This window comes from Loxodonta africana, chromosome 8 (assembly GCF_030014295.1).
Source record: "Loxodonta africana isolate mLoxAfr1 chromosome 8, mLoxAfr1.hap2, whole genome shotgun sequence".
Lineage (NCBI taxonomy): Eukaryota > Metazoa > Chordata > Mammalia > Proboscidea > Elephantidae > Loxodonta > Loxodonta africana.
Window position 1 is genome coordinate 78,074,741 of NC_087349.1, and position 21,520 is coordinate 78,096,260.

Genomic DNA, 21,520 nt, shown 5'->3' on the forward strand with positions numbered 1-21,520 from the left:
TCAATGAACATGTAATAGACTCTCACTGTGTGCTATTACCTTTATGCCCTGTGGTTGATATAAAATATCACTTCTCTTGATCCAATGGACACTGTGGATATAATAGATAGTTTATACTATTTATACTATTTTGAGTTTGGTTTATGGTTTATACTATTTACAGAGCAGTTAAAGAACTCATACAAAAGAGTCTGGTCATTGGCCATGATTTATGGTATTAATGGCTGAGATAAGTAAATCTGACCATTTTATTATCTGACCGTTTTAAATTTGCAGCTGTAAGCAAGCAAATTTTTTAGCTTAAGTAGCTAATGAGCATTTTATAGGATACCTTCTGACTACCCATTATATGCCGTGTTATGTAATGCCAACTCCTTCCAGTTTCATACCTGCAAGCTGAGCCATGTGATTCGTGTGGGATGACTTCCTTACTATGACTTAGGTGTGGTTTCCAAATAAAATAGTTACAGAATACGGCTTGCAAAGGTATGAGGTCAGACTCATCCTTACTCATCCCTATCTCACATTAGGAGCAAAAATAAACTCCCAACAGTGATCATTTCAAAAGTTTGATTTGGAGAAGAGTGAAATGGGTGGGACAAAATTCTTCAACATTAATCCTATTTTACCCCCTGGGACTCTGTGGGTGTTTGGGCAGTAACGTAACAACAAATAACACTGATATGTGTCTAAAAGGAATGTTACGTAACCATGAGTCATTATACCCATCACTTCAAGGTTGTTTTGGTAGCTGGCAGGAAGTGGTATGTGTCTCCAGAGCTTAAAATTGGCCTCAAAGTAGATGAGTCTTCTGAAAACCTTGATGTAATATAAACATTGTATTTCCAAACTATTTGCGAGGTCACTCCCACCCTACATTAGAAGTGGAATCTACCTCTGAGAGTGTCTGTGTGGATTTCTAGAATACTCTTTGAATTTGGGCACTTTTGAAATTTCACTATTATTTCTGAAGTGTGTGAAGAAAAGCATCGTGAAGTCATCAAAAGAGTTCTCAACTTTGAGTTCTTTTGTGGGGCTTTTATTCAAGTTGTTCCCTGGGCTTTAGTTTACTCTAAAAGGGATTGATCTCAAAACTACTTTTCTTTTAGGGTTAGCCTCCCTTCTATGGCTTAATGGAAATTCCAGTGGTGAAAAAAACTAGTACCTTCCAATATCTCCGAAGGGGAAATATCACCTTCAGAGACAATATCAGCTCTGTCACCTCTATATCCACCCCAACTTGTTCACATCTTAGTTGAGGCATTGACAGCTATAGAAGATTCAGAGACTGGAAAAATCAGTCTAGGCTATGGTATTTGGAAAAATTTCCAGAAAGCAGGGTGTCTAGGTAAGCCTCAAGGAATCTGAAATGGAAAATAAAAGCATTACAAGTAGCAGAACTAAAAAACGATGGTATAAAAGTGAGAACAATACCTAACCATTAGGTAGGTACCTAGACTCTGTAACCCTTTCCCTTCCCTCCCTGCCTTCTCAGTTACTTCACATTCAGTGAGCTTCTATTTTGTACTAGATGCTCTTCTAGGCATGAGGAAAAATGGTAGACAAAGGCCCTCCATTCATAGGGCTTACATTCTAATGTGGGAGACAGATAGTAAATATATAAACAAATAAAATATATGAATTCAGATAGTAATAAATGTTAAGAAAAAAGTAGCACAATGGGATAGAATTAGTGGGAGAAGCTTATCTTAGTTACTATGTTCAGGAAAGACTTCTTTGAGGAGGTAACGTGCAATACCTGGGCTGAGACCTAAATGAACCTTGCTCCAAACAGAGAAAAGGGCAACTGCAAGAGTCCTGAGATAATAAGCTCAAAAGACAGAAAAAAAATCCTATGTTGCTATGCACCATGAAAGGGGGTGTGTGATAAGTGTTATCTCCTGGTGCACAGCACCCATTCCCATACCCTTCTCTGCTTTCTCCTGTATCGCAGAGATGACATGTAAGTACAAATGGTGGGACATGGGGTGGGGAGGGTTTGTCCTTAGACAGAAACCCAGGACAATTCTCCCATCATAAAAGAAGGGAAAGTAGAATATGTGTGAGCATATTGGCATATTGGCATGGGAGTTTTATCTATTCTTTTTAAAATGAACTATGAAGTAAGATTATCAGCTGAGTAAGTTAGAAGAGAAAAGGCAACACCTCAGTTAGTGGTAGAATGAATGCATGATGGACATTAATAGGACTGACTGTGCATGTTGGGTGCAGATTTGAGATTTGTGAATACAATTTTAAAGGATACAATCAATACTGTTACCTGATTTTTTTCCAACAATGCTTAGCTGTTAGATGCAAGTTCAAAGTGGGCAGAGAGTTGATTAATCAGGATTGGGTGTTGCAGAGGAGAAGGATAGGAGAATTAAGATAAAAGAATTTAAGGTATTTTCAAGAGAGTGGCTATTACATTGAGCTGAGGAATCTAAGCTTCTCCCTCATTCCTTCTCGTGGATTCTGCAACTAAAAGGAGTTTGTGTTACCTGAAAGGATAGCCATGGCTGCTTGGAATGAGGCCAAATTTTGAGGAGTATCAAATACTAAGTTAGAAGTTATGCTTGATCTTGGAGAAAATGGGTCATCATTCATGATATTTTGAACAAAAAAGTGATAAAAATCTAAGGTGGTTCAGAGCAAAGGTAAACTGGAAATAGATGGAGGTTTCCCCTCCTCTCTTGAATCATCAGGATTTGTGGAACTGATATACCTGAGTTTATACTGTCCAGCAGAAACACAATCATTTTAAAGGGCACCTTAGTCAATCAATTGTATCTACTGTGCAAAGTTCAGTAAAAAGAAATTAGTGAAATATGATTCTCACATTCTAGGGAATTTCATTGTAGACATGATGACCAAAAATGATTAATTTTCCAAGAAAGTTTCAAGTTCAACTATTCTTCCATTGTCCCAAGTGATACCCTCGTACTCATTAGACCAGATGCTTTTACTGTTGTTTCAGAAAAATATTACCATAACAACTAGGCCAAACATGCTGCCATCAAGAGAACAAAAACAGAACGAAGATTAAAACCGTGTGTAACCAAAGTCCCATAACGTAAGAGATTGGCTTGTTAAAAATATCACCATGTCAGAATACTGGAGTCCTTCATGGGATGGACAACTGTTACCTCTCCCCAAGACTGACTTTGTCTAAAAAGTTAAGGAAAAAAGTTGTTGCTCAACCATCTAGTCTATACCTAGGAAAGGGAATCAAGGCACACAAGCTCAATCTGGGGACACTGGTTGGAGGTTAAAGGGAAGGAACAATTCTAATTGGGTTCCTCAGACCAATTTCTAGATGAATATGTTATTTGGGGCTTAGGTCAAACTGCTGTAGCAGAGAATCCCCAATATGCAGTGGCTTGAACATAGTACAACTTTATTTCTCTTTCATATACCAGTCTGGAATGAGGCCAGTTGTGCTCTGTGAGCTCACTCAATGGTACAGGTTGATTCCATGGTGTAGCTCTGTCATAAATAAAGGCTTGCATTCTCAAATGTTTGGTCTCAGGGCCACTTTATATTCTTTAAAATTATTAAGGAACCCAAAGATATTTTGCTTACATGGGTAATAGCTGATATTTAAACCAAAAAAATCAAACCCACTGCTGTCAAGTAAATTCCAACTCATAACGACCCAATAGGACAGAATAGAACAGCCCTATTTTTTTTTTTTTAATAGGGTTTCCTCGGCTTTAAATCTTCACAGAAGAAGACTGATGCATCTTTCTCCCACAGAGTAACTGGTGGGTTCCAACCACCTACCTTTTGGTTAGCAGCCGAGTACTTACAGCCTGGGAAAGCCTAGAGGGCTGTTCTACTCTGTTCTCCCATAGGGTCGCTATGAGTCAGATTTGACTTGATAGAAATGGGTATCTGATATTTATTGCATTAGAGATTGGAACAAGAAATTATTAAAATATGTATTTATTAATTCACTTACAGTAACAATGATACACCCATTGCATGCTAATATAAATAACTGATTTCTTAAAAACCAGCTATATCTTCCAAAATATAATTAATGACAAGAGTGGCATTGCCTGACATTTTTTAAATCCCCTTTAATGTCTGACTTAATAATAGATGAATTGTTCTAATTGCTTCTGTATTCAATCTGATGCACTGTTTTATTTAAAGTATGTGAAGATAATCCAGCCTCACACAGACATATATTTAATAACATTTTCAGATAATTCTGAATGTCGTTCTTTGATACTACACCAAAACTCAAGTGGTAGTTTCTTAAAGATTAGTTACAATGTGAAATTGACACCATATCAATAAACATATCATACTCTGCTACATTAAAATCCATTGGTATAGTGGTGATTATACAACTGACTACATTTGTTAAAATTCATCAAGCTATACACCTAAAAAAGGTAAATTTTACTGTATGTAAATTATGATCTGTCTTCAAACAAACAAAATAACCTAATTTGCACTCTCAAAGGATCTTTTACCCATGCGTAATATTGTAACATCAGTCATTGGTCTTTTTAAAATTACTGATTCACTGAGTTATGCAGAATATTCAAATGTTGACATATTTCATTACACAAACAAACAAAAAAAAATCACATTCTTCACATTCATCAATATGACCACCTATCTCATCAGAAAAGCTTCTTAATATTGGGAGGTTGTCAAGTTCATGACAGCAGGTAGATATTTTCCAAAATGCAAATTTTCACCTAAGAGCTCAAATTTTATCACTGGTAACAAACACTATCAGGTTCTTTTTCCCCCCTTGAAGTGACAGGGTCTTTTTCAAAGAAATGCCTGACAAATAGTTGAAGAAACATAGCTTGTCAATCATTCTTTCAAGTAAAAATAGTGTTCCAGGAGAAAAGTGAACAGTTCAGCTCACTACTCAAATAATCCTCTAAGCGTTTCTCTCTGAGACAGCATCACACTTCAGTATGCGCACATACCATTTTGTCACACAGAATATGGAAAAGATACAAGGGCTGCAATTTAATAAAATTAATAATTTCTACTGCTTCTTCAAGGACATTCTTAAGTGAAACTAGCATTTTTTAAAAATTGGTTAATTTGCAATTAAAAAAATGCAAGTGCATGGCAGTGAAGAATGTGATGACTCTGAGAACAGCCTGGTATCATTTCCTTGATTCACGTTAAGGTGCCAACAGTTTTACCCACCATTGCTTTTGCATCATCAGTACAAATGCAAAGTGGTGAAAAATCAAAGACGAAAATAATACCTTAGTGTCATTACAAAAATAGTTCTGACTTCATAGACTCCATGAAAGGGCCTTGGAAATCTCCAGGAATCTATGGAACCTACTCTGAGAATCATTGCACTGCAGTGCTACCTTCATCAGTGTGGTAGAAGATTCCCAGGGGAAAGGAGTAAGGACAATGTACAGCACAAGACTTTCTTTACAAGCAAGTGACAAAAAATTTGAACTCATCACTTCTACTCATGTTCTATTGGTGAGAACTTAGTTACATGGTTTCATCTAGCTGCAGGGTAGGCTAGGAAAGGTAGTCTCTAATTAGATGGCCATATTATATGGAAAAAAGTGATAACAGGTTTGAGGGGATATCTAGCACTTTTCCACACCCACCCAACAAATGAATGAGCAGGTTAAGTGAAAGAATAGTCATGCTAGAGGGGCTGCAGACAATTGAAAGCATAGGTACCTCTGCTATGTGCCTTGTATAAACCATTTTATAAAAGAACTGCTGGGGGCACAGGGCCAAGATGGCAGATTAGCCACATGCTTCCTGCAATCCCTCGTACAACAAAGACCCCCAAAAACAAGTGAAATGATTAGATTTCTGACAAGCTAAGAGCCCTGAACATCAAAGGCAAAGTTAGAAAACAGACTGAGCAGTAAGTGCAGGGAGAGACAGTTCAGAAGCAGAGAGGAGTTACTGGACTTCAATAGCCTGGGTCCCTCAGGAACCATTTCCGGGAGTGCTGAGGCAGACTGGTAGTAACGTTCAGCTGCAGTTTTCTCAGGGAGAAGCAGCCAGCCACTCAGCCTACTCACACTTCCAGAACCAGAGGAGAATGGCACTCTCAGCAAAAGCTATGTATTTGCATATATTCTACCCTGCCCCCACCCTCAACCCAGCTTCGGTGGCTGTTAATTTCCCTGGGCCTGAGATAGGCCCTGCAATGTGCCCAGAGTCATCCTCCTGGCCTTGGAAAAAAACTCGTTGTTGTCAAGCCTATTCTGACTCATAGTGACCCTATAGGACAGAGTAGAACTGCCCCATAGAGTTTCCAAGGATCACCTGGTGGATTCAAACTGCCGACCTTTTGATTAGCGGCTGTAGCACTTAGCCACTATGCAACCAGGGTCTGGCCTTGGAGTAGGAATAAATTCACAATTGAGGGAAAAGATAATTTGCCAGTTCCACTAACCAGGGGAGCTCAGGACAGAAGCATCTGCTGTCCAGGCATTAACAGTCCATGGACTTTAAATACCTTTCCCCCCTGCATGGACGTGTGTGGACCTATTTCAGGATAATAGGTCCTTGTTGGCAGGCTGCAACCATTTCAGCTGCGTGGTGCAGAGGTGGGTGTTTGATATTTGACACCACTTTGCCTATTAAACAGGGTCCTCACCTACCCACATCAGGGTCAAAAGGACTAGAGGCTCCACTCAGGTCACCCAGCCACCCATGACAGGGGTCCAAGGATAACCCATACCTCCCAATCCTTACAACCAAAAGCATTGGGTGCCCATGGTCCATCTCCAGAACCCACCCACCTGTATGCTGTAGGGAATAGGGACTCACTTTCCTCACAGACACTCAGGAGATGGTTCTCAGCCCCCTGACTTGTTCAGAGCGTGGCCTCCTGCTGCAACCAGATACTGGTACCTACAACAACCACCAGTGCCCCTCTAAGACTGTAGGGCAGAGCCTATACCACACACTTGATGATCAGCTACTTGGACACCTAAGCTGAATTCATACAAGAAAAGTTAATAGACACATACACCAATATACCTGATAACAGCTCTAGCCATCTGGTGACAGTAAGTCAGAGCTTCAAAGGCAAAATAATCAAGGTAGCTCACTCAAGCAACCCATTTGGGCATATCAAAACAAAACAAAGCAAGAAGCTAGGATACAGTAAGCAAACATATAAAAAACTAATACAATAACTTATAGCTGACTTGAAGAAAACAGTCAATATCAATTCACATAAAGAAACAGACCATGATCACCTCAACAAGCTCTCAAAACAAAGCATCAATGGATCTTCTGGATGAAGGTGCCTTCCTGGAACTAAATGATGCAGAATTCAAAAGATTGATGTACAGAACTCTTCAAGACATCAGGAAAGAGATTAGGAATGAGATCAGGCAATATACAGAAAAAGTCAAGGAACACACAGATAAACAAGTTGAAGAAATTAAAAAGGTTATTCAAGAACATAATGAAAAATTTAATAAGCTGCAAGAATCCATAGAGAGAGAGCAATCAGAAATTCAGAAGATTAACAATAAAATTACAAATTTAGACAACTCAACAGAAAGTCAGAGGAATTGAGCAAGTGGAAGGCAGAGTTGGGGAGCTTGAAGATAAGGCACTTGGCACCAATATATTTGAAGAAAAATCAGATAATAGAATTTTTTAAAATGCAGCAATCTTAAGACTCCTGTGGGACTCTATCAAGAGAAATAACCTATGAGTGATTGGAGTACTAGAACAGGAAAGGATAACAGAAAATACAGAGAGAATTGTTGAAGATTTGTTGGCAGAAAACTTCCCTGATATCGTGAAAGATGAGAAGATATCTATCCAAAGTGCTCATCAAACTCCACATAAGGTAGATTTTAAAAGAAAGTCACCAAGACATATTATAATCAAACTTGCCAAACCAAAGATAAAGAGAGAATTTTAAGAGCAGCTAGGGATAAATGAAAAGTCACCTACAAAGGACAGTCAATAAGAATAAGCTCAGACTACTCAGCAGAAACCATGCAGGCAAGAAGGCAATGGGATGACTTATATAAAGCATTGAAGGAAAAAAATTGCCAGCCAAGAATCATATATCCAGCAAAACTGTCTCTCAAATATGAAGGTGAAATTAGGACATTTCAAGATAAACAGAAGTTTAGGGAATTGATAAAAACCAAACCAAAACTACAAGAAATACTAAAAGGAGTTCTTTGGTTAGAAGAGCAATAATATCAGGTATCAACCCAAGACTAGAACACTAGACACAGCAATCAGATGTCAGGGAAATCACAAAAATAAATCAAGATTTTAAAAAAATGCCCAAAACAGGGAAACAGCAATGTTATTATGTAAAAGAAGACAACATTAAAACAATAAAGAGGGACTAAGAAATGTAGTCATAGATCTTTCATATGGAGAGGAAGACAAGATGATATAAAGAAATAAAATTTAGGTTTAAACTTAGAAAAATAAAGGTAAATATTAAGATAACCACAAAGGATACTATCATACTTATCAAAATAAAATACAAGAAAAAAAAAATAGAGACTCAGCAGAAACAAAATCAACAACAATGAATAAAAGGAAAAGACAAAATATAAAGATAAACAATTCAGCACAAAAAATTAAGTGGGAAAAAGAAACTGTCAACAACACACACAAAAAAGACATCAAAATGACAGCACTAAACTCATACTTCTCTATAATTCCGCTGAATGTAAATGGACTAAATGTACCAATAAAGAGACAGAGAGTGGCAGAATGGATTAAAAAACATGATCTGTCTATATGCTGCCTACCAGAGACATACCTTAGACTTAGAGACATAAACAAACTAAAACTCAAAGGATGGAAAAAAATACATCAAGCAAACAACAATCAAAAAAGAGCAGGAGTGGCAGTATTAGTTTCCGACAAAACAGACTTTAAACTTATATCCACCACAAAAAGACAAGGAAGGACGATATACAAGGATTAAAGGGACAATATAGCAGAAGGATATAACCATATTAAATATTTATACACCCAGTGGCAGGGCTGCAAGATACATAAAACAAACTCTATCAGCATTGAAAAGTGAGATAGACACCTCCACAATTATAGTAGGAGGCTTCAACACACTACTTTTGGTGAAGGACAGGACGTCCAGAAAGAAACTCAATAAAGGCACGGAAGATCTAAATCCCACAATCAACCAATTTGACCTCACAGACATATACAGAACACTCCACCCAACAGCAACCAAGTACACTTTCTATTCTAGTGCACATGGAACATTCTCTAGAATAGACTACATATTAGGCCATAAAGCAAACCTTAGCAAAATCCAAAACATTGAAATATTACGAAGCATCTTCTCTGACCATAAGGCCATAAAATCGGAAATCAATAACAGAAAAATCAGGGAAAAGAAATCAAACACCTGGAAACTGAACAATACCCTGCTCAAAAAAGACAGGATTATAGAAGACATTAAGGATGGAATAAAGAAATTCATAGAATCCAATGACAATGAAAACACTTTCTATCAGAACCTTTGGGACACAGCGAAAGCAGTGCTCAAAGGTCAATTTATATCAGTAAATGCACATATAGGAACAGAAGAAAGGGCCAAAATCAAAGAATTATCCCTACAACTTGAACAAATAGAAAGAGAGCAGCAAAAGAAACCCTCAGGCACCAGAAGAAGGCAAATAATAAATATTAAAGCAGAATTAAATGAAATAGAAAACAGAAAAACAATTGAAAGAGTTAACAAGACCAAAAGCTGGTTCTTTGAAAAAATTAATAAAATTGATAAACCACTGGCCAAACTGACAAAATAAAAACAGGAAAGGAAGCAAATAGCCTGAATAAGAATCGAGATGGGCAATATTACAACAGACTCAATTAAAATTAAAAGAATCATATCAGATTAATACAAAAAATTGTACTCTAAGAAATTTGAAAACATAGAAGAAATGAATGAATTCCTAGAAACACACTACCTACCTAAACTAACACAAACAGAGATAAAGCAACTAAAAAGAAAAGATTGGAAAGGTAATAAAAAAAACTTGCAACGAAAAAAAGCCCTGGCCCGGACAGCTTCACTGCAGAGTTCCACCAAACTTTCAGAGAACAGTTAACACCACTACTACTAAAGGTATTTCAGAGCATAGAAGAGGATGGAATACTCCCAGACTCATTCTATGAAGCCAGCATATCCCTGATACCAAAACCAGGAACAGACGCCACAAAAAAATAAAATTACAGACCTATATCCCTCATGAAGTTAGATGCAAAAATCCTCATCAAAATTCTAGCCAATAGAATTCAACAACATATCAAAAAAAATAATTCACCATGACCAAGTGGGATTCATACCAGATATGCAGGGGTGGTTCGACATTAAAAAAACAATTAATGTAATCCACCACATAAATAAAACAAAAGACAAGAACCACACAATTTTATCAATTGATGCAGAAAAAGCATTTGACAAAGTTCAACACCAATTCATAATAAAAACTCTCAGCAAAATAGAAAAATTCCTCAACATAACAAAGGGCATTTATACAAAGCCAGCAGCCAACATCATCCTAAATGGAGAGAGTCTGAAGGCATTCGCCTTGAGATTGGGAACCAGACAAGGATGCTTTTTATCACCACTCTTATTCAACATTGTGCTGGAGGTCCTAGCTGGAACAATTAGGCTAGATAAAGAAATAAAGGGCCCCCAGATTGGTAAGGAAGAAGTCAAAGTATCTCTATTTGCAGATGACATGATCTTATACACAGAAAACCCTAAAGAATCCTCAAGAAAACACTGAAACTAAAAGGACAGTTCAGCAGAGTGTCAGGGTACAAGATACACAAAAATCAGTTGGATTCCTTTCCACCAACAAAAAGAACATCGAAGAGGAAATCACCAAAGATAAAATACTTAGGAATAAATCTTACTAGAGATGTAAAAGACCTATGCAAAGAAAACGACAAGACACTACTGCGAGAAACCAAAAAGGACTTACATAAGTGGAAAAACATACCTTGCTCATGGCTAGGAAGACATAACATCGTAAAAATGTCTATTCTACCAAAGCGATCTATATACATACAATGTAATTCCAATTCAAATTCCAACGCCTTTTTTAATGAGATGGAGAAACAAATCGCCAGCTCCATATGGAAGGGAAAGAGGCCCCAGATAAGCAAAGAAATACTGAAAAAGAACAAAGTGGGAGACCTCACTCTACCTGATTTTGGAACTTATTGTACCACCACTGTAGTCAAAACAGCCCAGTACTGGTACAAAACAGATACATAGACCAATGGAACAGAATTGAGAATCCAGACGTAAATCCATCCACTTAAGAGCAGCTGATATTTGACAAAGGTCCAAAGTCAGTTAAATGGGGAAATGACAGTTTGTTTAACAAACAGTGCTGGCATAACTGAATATCCATCTATCAAAAAATGAAACAAGGCTCATACCTCACCCCATGCACAAAAACAAACTCAAAATGGATCGAAGGCCTAAATATACAATCTAAAATGATAAAGATCATGGAAGAAAAAAATAGGGACAATGCTAGGAGCCCTGATACATGGCATAAACAGTATACAAAACATTACTAACAATGCAGAAGAGAAACTAGATATCTGGGAGCTCCTAAAAATCAAACAGTTATGTTCATCCAAAGACTTCACCAAAAGAGTGGAAAGACTACCTACAGATTGGGAAAAAGTTTTTAGCTATGACATTTCCGATCCACGTCTGATCTCTAAAATCTACATGATACTGCAAAAACTCAACTACAAAAAGACAAATAACTAAATTAAAAAATGGGCAAAACAGGTACTTCACTAAAGAAGACATTCAGGTAGCTAACAGATACATGAGGAAATGCTCATGATCATTAGCAATTAGAGAAATGGAAATCAAAACTATAATGAGATTCCATCTCACTCCAACAAGGCTGGCATTAATCCAAAAAACACAGAACAATAAATGTTGGAGAGGTTGTGGAAAGACTGGAATACTTATACAGTGCTGGTGCGAACGTAAAATGTTACTTTGAAAATTGATTTGGCACTTCCTTAAAAAGCTAGAAATAGAACTATCATACAATCCAGCAATCCCACTCCTTGGAATATATCCTAGAGAAATAACAGCCTTTACACGAACAGATATTGGCACACGCGTGTTCATTGCAGCACTGTTTACAATAGCAAAAAGATGGAAGCAACCAAGGTGCCCAGCAATGGATGAATGGGTAAATAAATTATGCTATATTCACACGATGGAATACTACTCATCAATAAAGAAAAATGATGAATCCGTGAAACATTTCATAACATAGAGGAATCTGGAAGGCATTATGCTGAGTGATATTAGTCAGTTGCAAAAGGACATATATTCTATAAGAGCACTATTATAAGAACTGGAGAAATAGTTTAATCAGAGTAGAAAATATTCAATGGTTACGAGACGGGGGAGGGACGGAGGGAGGGAGAGGGGTTTTCACTAATTAGATAGTCGATAAAAATTATTTCAGGTGAAGGGAAAGACAACACACAATACAGCAGAGGTCAGCACAACTGGACTAAACTAAAAGCAAAGAAGTTTTCTGAAGAAACTGAATGCTTTGAAGGCCAGTGTAGCAGGGGCAGGGGTTTGGTAACCATGGTTTCAGGGGACATCTAAGTCAATTGGCATAATAAATTCTAGTAAGAAAACATTCTGCATCCCAATTTGGGGAGTGTCTCCTGGGGGCTTAAACACTAGCAAGCACCCATATACGATGCATCAATGGCTCTCAACCCACCTGGACCAAAGGATCATAAAGAATACCAAAGACACAAGGTAATTATGAGCCCAAGAGACAGAAAGGACCCCATAAACCAGGGACTACATCAGCCTGAGACCAGAAGAACTAGATGGTGCCCAGCTACAATCGATGTCTGCCATGACAGGGAACAAAAGAGAGAACCCCTGAAGGAGCAGGAGATCAGTGAGATGCAGACCCCAAATTCTCATGAAAAAACCAGATTTAGTAGTCTGACTGAGATTAGAAGGATCCCAGAGGTCATGGCCCCCAGACTTTCTGTTAGCCCAAGACTGGAACCATCCCCAAAGCCAACTCTTCAGACAGGGATTAGACTAGACTGTGGGATAGAAAATGATACTGGTGAAGAGTGAGCTTATTGGATCAAGTAGACACGTGAGACTACATTGGCATCTCCTGTCTGGAGGGGAGATGAGAGGGCAGAGGGGATCAGAAGCTGGCTGAATGGACATGAAAATGGAGAGTGGAGGGAAGGAGTGTACTGTCTCATTAGGGGGAGAGTAATTAGGAGTATATAGCAAGGTATATGTAAGTTTTTGTATGAGAGACTGACTTGATTTGTAAACTTTCACTTAAAGCACAATAAAAATTAAAAAAAAAAAAAAAAAAAACGCTGTCAAGTCGTTCCAACTCATGGTGATTCACGTGTGTCAGAGTAGAGTTTTCATTGGCTGATTTTCTGAAAGTAGATTATCAGGACTTTATTTCGGAGGTGCCTCTCGGTCGGCTCTAACCTGCAAACTTTCAGTTAGCAGCTGAGTGTGTTAGCCATTTGCACAACCCAGGGACTCTGTCCACCTGGTTAAAAAAAAAAAAAAAACGCATTGCTATCGAGTTAATTCCAACTCATAACAACCCTGTAGGACAGAATAGAACTGCCCCACAGAGTTTCCAAGGAGCAGCTGGTGGGTTCAAACTGCTGACCTTTTGGTTAGCAGTACCAGGGTATAATGCTGGTCAGAGGGAGTATGAAGATTGTGGAAGGGGAGCAGAGGAGAGGCTGCAATCCTGGCTCCCAGGATGTGGCAAGGGAGATGGAGTATGGGAAGGAGTGTCCTCAAAAGAACCACGAGCACAACAGAAAAGAGAGGATCACTGAAGAAACACAGAACAAAGGCAGCAGAGAGAAGAGCGAGACCCAAAGGCAGAAAAAGAGGGCAGGTCATTCGTGGGCTTTGGGGAGCATATTGTGAAGCACTCAGTAACCCTTTCAAATGGTTGCAGCAATAGCACTAGTTGGGGCTGAGCCAGGAACTGGCTGCTCTATGACTCTTACTGTGTATGACCTTATCATGTCCCCAGACTGGAAGGTCAGGGTAAATCTGGGTTGTTTTGTTGTGTTTTTGTAGCTCTCTTGGTGGAAACATTCATATTTAAGAGTTGAATCCAAATGTTTTATTTGTATTGCCTTCTCAATAGCAACAAGAACAGAAGGGCCAGTTCTGCAGAAAACATGCCATTCTGCAGAAAATCGATGTGAACTCAGTGCACAAAGGTAAAGAAAATAAGGGTAAATGCAGCTCTTGTCACCGAAAACAAATTTCTAATTACAGCAGGCATACTGGAAGCCAAGGCTAAAGGGACCTTGCAAATCTAGATAAACTGGAAATATGTGACCAAAAGGCTTTTAACTGCTGTGCCTTATCTGATAATGCCAGCAAATGTACACAGAGACTAGAGGAAAGGGCTGGAAGACATTCATTTTGCGATGTGATCCAGTTAAAACAAGAGGTCATAGGTCCTTGGGCTTCATTCCATCAGCAGCAAATAGAAAGAATGTCTGTAGTTACCTAGTGAAAGAGTTTATGACAAAATGATTGTCCAGAGATCGTCCTCATTCATACTTTTCCCCACTGACTCCCTCAGTGTTTCTATTTTCTTCCCATGTTGGCATTCTCTGTCCTACAATGGGAAGAAATTTTTCAACATATTATTCTGGTACACTAGTTCAGTAAAAAAGAACAAATGGACAATAAAATAACAGAAATGAAAGATAGATCAGAGCCAAGGAAATGAGGAGACATATATGCCAACCTCAAGGATTAAAGCAGTCCCTGAGACTGGGCACAGATTTTGAGTCTCTGAGTATTTTGGCAGGCTGGACAAAAAGGCAAACGTGATTATTGACATGGTTCTCACTGTAAGAAAGAAGGAAACAAAGTTTTTGTTGGCATTAAATTCTCAAATGAATGTCTCAGGTTCTTTAAAAGAGTTACATAATGTTAACATAATGAACACTCCTCTCAACAGCAATAACATTGTTTGGTCAATGCAAAACAGTGCTCACTTAAACCTTTCTAAGTCTGTGGCTTACGTTACTGACCTTTATGCAGATTTTTCAAGAACCTGCAAGAGCATACAAAAATTCCGTATAGAATGAGCTAATCGTGGCTTTTAGGTTATTACAACTGACTTCAAATAAGTCTGACATGGCAACGATAGACAATGCTGAAGGGGACCCATGATTCCTAGGCCTCTGGTCACTAAAAGCTGCCTCTAAATGAGCCCAAAGGACCAGTCTCGTCACTGTGGTTCTGGACCAGAAGTACCAGCTTATGTGAGCAGCACTGGATTTTAAGTTAGAGGCCTCAGATACAGTCCTGACTCTTCTACTTATTAACTGTGTAAATGGGGTGTCTCACTTAGCCCTGTGGAAATCCAATGGCCTCATTTTTTCAAATGAATAGTAATACTGCTACCTTTTTGGAGCTATCAATCTCTGCCATCACTATTTAATAGCTGTCTTCTCAGCTGGGTTATGAATTCCCTGGGGGTAAGGAGAGTATTTTTTTCATTCATGATTATATCCCTGCCACCTAACACTGTCTGCAACATAATAGATGCTTAATAAGTACTTTCAAAACTGACTAAATATCCATTGTCATACAAACTTGCCAGCAACCATTATTTCTATTTTATAGCTAAAGAAACTGAGGCTCAGAAAATTTAAGCAACTTTCAGATGGTCATTTATTTGGTAAACAAACTCCTGGATTTGGACCCAATTTGTATAACCCTGAAGTCTGCACTAGTTCCACAAGGCTACAGCAATAGAAATAGGCCAGAGAGTGTTCCCAGGTTCCTCCCTGCTCTGAAATATGATGATGGCCATAACTGATGGATAATCAGTGCTCCTTAGCCACAGGGGTATCTGTTGCTAAGGGAGTTCCTGATTCATGAAACTCAACAATTTTCACCACCTCAAATCCCAGAGATGTGGCCCAGCAGGTTTGTGGCATCAGCCAGGGTGAGCACTCTAGCAAGGCAGGGTGATAATTACCATATGTCACCACGGAGGGATCATAATTCATTAGGAGGCCTCTGGCTGGCATCTCTCATTTAGACGACCTAAATATCACATCCTCATCACACTCAGATTTAGCAGAGACAGCATCACCTTGAAGCTAATCAGGAGAGTAACAGGGATCCTTACAGTAAACAGTTGATGTGTGGAACGTGGGACTGTAAGCTATTGTATGGTCATTTGATTTCTAAATTCAAACTCAACTGAAATCTTCAACTTAGCTTTGTAACACTTTCTTGTTTTGCTTGTGCTCTATAATTTTATAATTCCTTCAATCCACATGTTATTTACTGTGGATAAAATCCCTGCATTGCTTCTTCAAACTTTTTTGATCTTTGCCAAGACCTAGCGCAAAGGGTGCAAAAAAATCTTGCAAGCTGCTGATAGAAACAAGCCACAGTTATTGCTTTATTCTTACCAGGTACAAGCTGGCAAATTCCCACTCATCGAATGCAGGAGGTTCCTCATCCCACCACATCATCTACCCTACTTACTCCCAACCTGTAAACTGGGAGCTAGATAATCAGGAAAAGTTAGGGCTCTCAGATACTGCCTTAGTTTCCTAATACTGCTGTAACAAAAAGTATCACAAATGGGTAACTGTAAAGATACACATTTATTTTCTCACAGTTCTGGAGGCTAATCTGTCCAAATCAGGGTCTGGGCCATGTTGATTCCTTCTGTTGGCCTCTCTCCTTGTTCCTGGTGACTATTGGAAATCTTTGCTGCTTACAGATGCATCTGTGGCATCTTCCTCCATATGTCTCTGTGTCTATTCTTTTCTTTTTATAAGACACCACTCTGAAATAACTAGGTTTAGTATGCACCCTACTCCTGTATGACCTCATTAACAACGTTACAAAAAAACCAAATTTCCAAACCTCGGGTCATATTTACAGGTGTAGGCTTTAGGGTTTTAAAATATCTTTTGGAGAGATACAGTTCAGATACTAAAGCCAATATCAAGGTTCCTCATTTCTCTTAAAATCCTATTTGGTGGAAGGTTGTGTTTATTGTCCTCATTGGATTTCTGAGCCAGGAAAAGTAGATTGTTTCAGCACTAAATTCAAATCCCTGGTGTCCTGCACCTTTCCAATAGTATCCTTGTTGTAGGTCACTTCTTACTCTTCATTCCACAAATTTTTCTTTATTTCCACCTCAAAACTCAGGTTTCTTTCCATAGATAAAAACAATGTGTCTTTAAAAGACAATATCAATGTGCTGTGTTTTATCTGTGTGGTTTGATATGAATCAGGAAGAAATTTAGACTCTACACACATCAAAGCTAAGTAGCCCTGAGGAAGCAGCAATGAACTTGAGATGGGGGAAGAATAAATAAGAAGGGATCCTACCCTCTACTCATATTGTGAGGCCTCTCATTCTCCCACTATACTTTCTATGTTTATCAAGATAAGATAAAGACATATAGGCAGCCTGAACTGAGAAACAGTGAAACCAGATCAATGGGTCCATCCCCAGTGAGCAAGAAGCCAAAAGCTCAGATGCTGGTTTTGAGAGGAAGAGTCTATTTTGCAGGCTAGCAAGTGGGAACTCAGAGGTATGGACCTCAGATTAAGTTCCTCAATTTGAGAATCAGTCACATTTTATAATTATACATATGCATATAGGGGTGGAGGGAGACAGTGGGCAGGAACAGGGAGTTTTAACTATTCATAGTTTCTATTGATTATTCATTATGAGGTGAGGCTAAGACTCAGCATAGACGTGGCCAATGGACTCTTCACTTTTGAAATGTGCTCAGCTACTGCAGGTGATGTATGTCCAGTGAGTTTGGTTCCTTGGCATGAGTCTTTCTGATCCTTGACGTGAGTTCCCTTGTGTTATTGAGAATGCATGGTGGCCCAGGGTCATCTGTCTGTCATCTTTGTTCTGCACATGTCTGACCACTCTGAGCCAGTCAGACCTGGACCAGTCCAGGGCTCTCCAGAGGGTCTGCAAAAACAACTTAGAGGAACTGAGTGACATGCTGGGGAGGTGACTGGGAGTGGCCTGATAACTGGTGAAGTACTAATTAATTAGGTGTCTTCAGCCTCTAGGATCCCCTAACAATAGGAGGTAGGGAAAGAAGTCTGTAGTAGCCCCTGATATTTTCCACAAGCACAATGCATTGAATGCAACACTGGACAGAGAGGAAACAAGAAAGAAAGAATAGCAGAGAAAAGTAAAGGGAGTAATAACTATAGAGGCAAAGGCAGTAGAGGGGTGGGAGAGACAGAGAAATGAGGTGAGAAGTATCAGACTCTGACAGCACCAAGACTTGCTTGTTGATTTAGAAAATAATGTTGGAATCATTAAACCCTGTTCTTGAACACAGACAATGTGACCCAGCTGGAGCTGGGCTCACAAAGACTCACAAGGACACATCAACTGGGCCCTGAGGTATAAAGACTATAGCTAGGATAATCTTGGAAAATATCTTTTAGGGAACATTTCACATAAACCAATTAAACAGAACACAAAAGTCTTTCCACTCTTACCTTTTTCTATTAACATTTAGTGAATAGAAAATTTGTTGGACCAATGAAGACCCTCCTGACTGTTAATAAAACTATTACCAATGATTGTTAAGAAAGACAATTCAAAATATAGCATCACAGTTTCTAGCCAATCTGTGAAAAGGTGAAGATTTCAATGATTTTGCCCATTTGTAATGTTAATATATACTGATGATTCTGTAACATTCCTCAGGGCAGACATGGGTGTGGCAGCATGCTTGTCCATTTTCCCACTTTTGCTTATTCTCTAATATTTCCTGGACTTGGACAGACACAGCTGTAGCAGCATGCTTCTCCATTAATAATAACTATTATTATTACTGTGGTCCCTGAGTGACACAGTTTGTGCTTAGCTGGTAACTGAAATGTTGGCTGTTCTAAACACCCACAGGCACAGCAGAAGAAAAATCCTGGCCATCTGCTTCCGTAAAGATTGTTTGGTTTTTAGGTGCCATTGAGTTGGTTCTAACTTATACCTACCCTATATACAACAGAACAAAACACTGCCTGGTCCTGCGCCATCCTCACAACCAAGAAAACCCTATGGAGCACAGTTCTTCTCAGTAGCCACGTGGGGTCACCATGGGTTGGAATCAACTCCAAGGCACAACAATTACAATTATTACTGAGAACTTACTACATATTATCACTTTGCTCAGTGCTTTACATGTGTTATTATTTGTTTATTTATTCAACAAATATTTCACAAACAGAACACCTGCTCTCATGAAGCTGATACTCTAGGCAAATGAGATAGACAATAAAATAAATAAGTAAAACATATAGTATGTTAGAAGATAAGTGCTAAGATAAAAATGAAGCAGGGAAGTGAGATTGTGTGTGTCAAGGTGGGGGAAAAAAGTTGAGAAACACCTGAAAGATGACAGTATTAGTTTTGCTTATTCTCTGGTAGGTCTATGACATTTTGTGGACCCAAAACCATTTATTTTGTATTTGAGCTAGTTATGCATTTTTTTTTTCTGTTATTTTTTTCTTACTGTATTTTCTAGATAATTTCCATGTGTTTACGGCAGAAGGAACTATCAAGGTGTGAATGCTTCATCAACTTGACTGGAGTGGTCATGTCTTTGTTCTAATGGTAAAAGAACTAGAGGCTTATCTGAGAAGAGCGAGACTGTGTTAAGTTTGGAAATCTTGTCCTGAAGAAAAAGGACCAATAAGTGGTAGTATTCTATATTTCATCCTACTGGTGTTACACAATTTAATAGAGAGAGAGCTTCCGAAAATGACAAGAAAAGCAGAAGACACTGCATGAGAAAGTTAATCCTATTTCATTATATCATTAAAAGGTAACTTGAATCATCTTACCTACACTTGGAATCCTGTTCAAATATTAGGAAGGACTTGCATAAAATTAGGGGCTAGTTTTTGCAGTTTTTCCCTTCTTGCAAAAAATCAGACTCCACAGTCACATTAACTATTTACACTAGAGATATCTCTGAGAATAAAATGGGAGAAAGAGTTGAAGTTGATGGGCTGATTGATTTTATGCTTGGGTTGATTTTATTACTGACTCAATATTGAAAAGAGCAAATTGAACAGGCAAGTCTTGAGTCCCTTGAAAACATGGTATACAAACCCCAAAATTGAGGGTGTAAAACAGAATAAATGTCAATTTAAAAAATAAATCAATTAATTTAAATATACATATATATAGTGGTAGTGGTTGTTGTTTGCCTTCAAGTCAATTCTGACTCATAATGACCCTACAGTGTAACCGAATCCCTCTTGGATTCTTGTCCTGTCCTATTAGCCAGTTGTAATAAGAGGGAAACCAATTGCAAGGGAAACAGAAAGTGGCAATTTATTGTCTGCGCAGACAAGGAGCAAAGTGGGGCCTTGTGGCCTAAAGACCATGCACTCCCAGCCTGAGGAGTTGGAGATCTTATATGTACTCAATCCTCTCGGGGGCAGGGATTGGCACCTGAAATCCCACACCTCAAGCCCTTCCATGTCCAAATTTGGAGATCTGGATGCTAAGTCACGCTGAGTCACTCTTCATAGGAAGTTGGAGCTGTGGGACTTCTCGCTTTCTGAAGGGACTCAGGTGGAACTGTGCTCTGGAGAATATCTTCCCTTCTGGTGATGCTCAGGTCCAGGGTCAGGTAAGGACATGATTTTCTTGATCTGCACATGCACCAAGATCTTGGCATGTGAGACAAACTGCAGTTTGCAAAGACATCAATGAAGCGGGGAGAGCCCCGGGGGAGTAGGAGAAGCCACGGTGAACTGGGGTTTCAATAGGACTGTGTAGAACGGCTCCACAGGCTTTCCAAGACTGTAATCTTTATAGCAGCAGATGGCCAGGTCTTTTCCTAAAATAAATCTTTCACTTACAAGTGCATTTGGACTAGTAAGTAAAAGAATTAATAAAGCAAAAACTTGAAAACTCAGCAAGCAACCTGCAGGAGCTAGCTGATTGAAGGACACGGGGTGAAACTGGGATGCTCTGGAGCCAGCTGGTACCAGCTCATGAGAACTGATTGTGTACACCTCTTCCCAACCCAGCATTCAATGGTGTCACACTGGTAGCTTGCTTGAGTTAGGCCATGGGGGGAATATTTATACCATGGAAATCAGCAATTTCCTATTGCATGCAGATATGCAAAAAGGTATGACATAAGTATGCCAATGATGAAGGTACTCTAGGGAATTGAGTACCAAATTAATTTAAGGCACGTTTATCCCATTTAATCACAAAAGATTGCAAAAATCTATTAAACCCAGGATTATCCTGACTTCGTTAAGCAGAATGAGGAGCAATAGAGTCGGCTGATTCATTTCTGACTAGGACTTCTAGCCAGTTGTCTTCAACAGCTCCAAGAGCTTCCCAAAAGAAATGGTTGGCTTACCCCAAGGCTTATTTCATAAAAAGCCCTTTGTTCT